Source organism: Oncorhynchus mykiss, chromosome 25 (assembly GCF_013265735.2).
Source record: "Oncorhynchus mykiss isolate Arlee chromosome 25, USDA_OmykA_1.1, whole genome shotgun sequence".
NCBI classification, from domain to species: Eukaryota; Metazoa; Chordata; class Actinopteri; order Salmoniformes; family Salmonidae; genus Oncorhynchus; species Oncorhynchus mykiss.
Genome location: NC_048589.1, coordinates 16,723,061 through 16,727,547, shown reverse-complemented (window position 1 = coordinate 16,727,547; position 4,487 = coordinate 16,723,061).

The following is a 4,487-nucleotide window of genomic DNA, read 5'->3' as shown; positions in this document are numbered from 1 at the left end:
CATATGTTTTCTCATCAGTTATGTGGTTTCTAGAAATGCTACATACAAGTATTATTATTTGAGAAATGTGTCAACCTTTTCACATTCTGTAAAGAGTGGTATTGGTGAGAGAAATTTGTCACCAGGCAAAGATTTTTGAAGTCTTACGGGCAATGTAAATGTCACGTTATTAGAGAGACTGAACATTTGTTCATGACACTTTGCTTTCAATGTATTTATAACATTCTATCGCTGTCCTATTTAACCTATATCCAATGTACAACAATCTTGTTAAAATGTGCATATTGAGGAATAGAGAAAGGTAAATATACAGCCGAGGGAGGAGGCAGGAAGGTAGACTATTCTGTACTTTACTCTCATTGATTACTCCAGTTCTGTTATGACGCATCACATTGTGTCAGACTAGCCCGTAATGAACTGTAATTTCGCCTGTACCCGTCTCAGTGAACAGACCTCTCTGCAGGTGATTGACCTTGGCTGTGGGGGAGTGGCAGACTAATGACAGGCAGAGCACAGCGATGTATAAATAGGGGAGAGGGGGTTGACTGATGACTAATAAAATAAGGTTTTTTATCTTTCTCCTTACTTCCACCATTAATGAGAAAGAGGGGAGCAGAACTCGGCTTCCATTTCTCCAATAAGCAGTGATTCGTGTCAGGGACAAGAGCAGGCTTTAAGCAGAGATGGAGGAAAGAGAGAGAGAGAGCAAAAAGGAGGGAGACTGAGAAAGGAGGAGGCCCATCTGATGGATTAATACAGACATATGGATGTTCGGAGGACAAACTTGCTGGCGAGGTCTCCAAACGTTGTGCTGCTGCATTACCCCATCAGCACTTCTCACAAAAGTTTCTATGCTGAAGGTTGAAAGCATCTGTCCTTAAGACTGTTGGAACTGGTAGCTCATTGCAATCGATAGGTATCTATCTGTTGACTCAGTAACGGATAATGATGATCATCTCCCTGGATGATTTCTTTGAACTGGGGCCTTGTCTGTTTGCAGTGTGCCAGCACTACATTTCTCAAAGGCACCCAAGCATTGCTTATTTCTCATTCACCTACCTCCTTGCAGTTTTTAAAATTCTGTTTTCAATAATATTAATGCATTTTGGGGCTAATGTACTGTAAAGCAAGTTGTTATGTTGCCAAGTTGTGGCCCAACCATGCTTTGAAGAATCTATGGTTGCAGTTCTGCATTATGATCTGCTTGACTGGCTCTGGGAGTAGCTCCCTGCAGTCCGAGGCTGGCTGTAAACAATGACTGTTGCTGTGTTATTTGAATAAACATCAGAGGCGGCTGTGACCAAGACATATCAAAAGCTAACAGCCTTTTACTGTCACAGGAGGGGAGCTTTGTGGAGGAGCTTAGCCTGACACTTGGCTCTCTGTCTCAACATGCCCTAGTGTCATAGGAAGGATACAGTGGGATTGATCAGTCATCCGCACAAGGCGAACAGCAAAGCATAGAAATAATTATATTTCTATGGCCAACAGTTCTCTGTAACCTTTTGGTTTCTTTGGATCTCAGTCCCTTGGGAGATAGAGGCTCTGTAAAGTTGTAAAATAACTGCTGTCAGAGATTTCCATATCCAGGCAGACCAATTCTGATATTTTTTTCACTAATTGGTCTTTTGACCAATCAGATCAGCTCTGAAAAAGAGCTGATGTGAAAAGATCTGATATCATTGGTCAAAAGACCAATTAGTGGAAATACAAAAAAAAAAAAAAAAAAAGTACAGTATTCAGATGGGCCTAATAGAGCCCAGCTGGAACTACTGAGGGGGAACTTTGTTTCTTCTTCATACTTACTGTAAGAACAACAGTCTACTTAGGTCTTGTGGGAACCCACACTTTTTAGAATGCTGACAAATTGTGTTTGCTTACTTGGGAGGGTTGATTTGCTCTCTTCATAGGATGAAAAATAGGGGATAGTACTTGAGGTTTAATCTAATGATAATATCAGGCAAGGAAAATAGAAAAACAATGTCATACTAAATTGTGTTTTTTTCCCAGTCCATTTAGTTTTACTTTGGTTCTTTGTAATAGAGCAAAGGGATGTACAAAGAAGCATGGTTAAGAAAATATGAAATGCTTTATCAATGCCATCATATTTATATTCCACGTATAAATGATACAAGTCATTGCTTAAAGAGCAACTGCACCTAAAAAAACAAATTCTCATTTAAAAACAGCCTATGACGCATCAATAAAAAACATTTATCTAATGTCAAAATTGACAAAAGTGTAAATAGGAACATTGCGTCATGAAGTCAGTCTCATCCAAAACAGAGTTGTTATGAGATTTGAAGTCGTGACTGCATCACAACGTAAATTAAGGTTGGGTTTGTTTCAATCCTGCCCACAGCTGGCAGCATGCAGGTAATCATCAATTCGGAGTGCAGCAGCACGCGACCCAATCATATTGTCCGTGGCAAATTTGGGTTATAGCTATGGGGCTAGTTCGGGATCATCAGTAAATTATACAATGCACAGTGCATTCGTATTCAGACCCCTCGACTTTTTACACATCTTATGTTGCAGCCATATTCTAAAATCTATTATATTGTTAAATCCCCCCCCCCCCTCCTCAAACTACACACAAAACCACATAAAGACAAAGCAAAAACTGTTTCTTAGAAATGTTTGCAAAAGTATAAAAAAATCGCTCCCCTCAAAATATCACATTTACATAAGTATTCAGACCCTTCACTCAGTACTTTGTTGAAACACCTTTGGCAGCGATCACAGCCTCGAGTCTTCTTGGGTATTACACTACAAGCTTGGCACACCTATATTTGGGGAGTTTCTCCCATTCTTCTCTGCAGAGCCTCTCAAGCTCTGTCAGGTTGGATGTGGAGCGTTAGTGCACAGCAATTTTCAGGTCTCTCCAGAGATGTTCAATCAGGTTCAAGTCCGGGCTCTGGCTGGACCACTCAAGGACATTGAGAATTGTCCCGAAGTCCCTCCTGCATTGTCCTGTTGGAAGGTGAACCTCCGCCCCAGTCTGAGGTCCTGTATGCTATGGAGCAGGTTTTCATCAAGGATCTCTCCGTACTTTGCGCCGCACATCTTTCCCTCAATCCTGACTAGTCTCCCAGTCCCTGCCGCTGAAAAACATCCCCACAGCATGATGCTGCCACCACCATGCTTCACCGTAGGGATGGTGCCAGGTTTCCTCCAAATGTGACACTTGACATTCAGGCCAAAAAGTTCCATCTTGGTATCATCTGACCAGAGAATCTTGTTTCTCATGGTCAGAGTCTTAGGTGCCTTTTGGCAAACTCCAAGCAGATTGTTGTGTCTTTTACCGAGGAGTGGCTTCCGTCTGGCCACTTTATCATAAAGGCCTGATTAGTGGACTGCTGCAGAGATGGTTGTCCTTCTGGAAGGTTCTCCCATCTCCACAGAGGAACTCTAGAGCTCTGTCAGAGTGACCATTAGGTTCTTGGTCACCTCCCTGACCAAGGCCCTTCTCCCCCGATTGTTGCCAGCTCTAGGAAGAGTCTTGGTAGTTCCAAACTTCTTCCATTTAAGAATGATGGAGGCCTCTGTGTTCATGGGGACCTTCAATGCTGCAGACATTTCTTGGTACCCTTCCCCAGACCTGTGCCTCGACACAATCCAGTCTCGAAGCTCTACGGACAATTCCTTCAACCTCATGGCTTGGTTTTTGCTCTGACATGCACTGTAAACTGTGGGACTCTATATAGACAGGTGTGTGCCTTTCCAAATCATGTCCAATCAATTGAATTTATCATCCGGTGGACTCCCATCAAGTTGCTGAAACATCTCAAGGATGTATATAAATTAGCGAACATTTCAAAAAATCTGTTTTCTCTTTGTCGTTATGGGGTAGTGTGTGTAGATGTCTGAATATTTGTATTCATTTAATCCATTTTAGAATAATGCTGTAACGTAACGAAACATGGAAAAAGTCAAGGGGTTTGAATACTTTCCCGAAGGCACAATGTTAAAATACAGTACCAGTCAAAAGTGTGGACACACCTATTTTACTATTTTCTATATTGTAGAATAACAGTGAAGACATCAGAGCTATGAAATAACACATGGAATCATGTAGTAACCAAAAAGTGTTCAACAAATCAAAATATATTTTATATTCTTCAAAGTAGCCACCCTTTGCCTTGAGGACAGCTTTGCACACTCTTGGCATTCTCTCAACCAGCTTCATGAGGAATGCTTTTCCAACAGTTTTGAAAGAGTTCCCACATATGCTTAGCATTTTCTTGCTGCTATTCCTTCACTCTGCGGTCCAACTCATCCCAAACCATCTCAATTGGGTTGAGGTCGGGCGATTGTGGAGGCCAGGTCATCTGATGCAGCACTCCATCACTCTCCTTCTTGGTCAAATAGCCCTATGGGTCATTGTCCTGTTGAAAAACAAATTATAGTCTCACTAAGTGCAAACCAGATGGGATGGCATATTGCTGCAGAATAGTGTGGTAGCCATGCTGGTTAATTGTGCATTG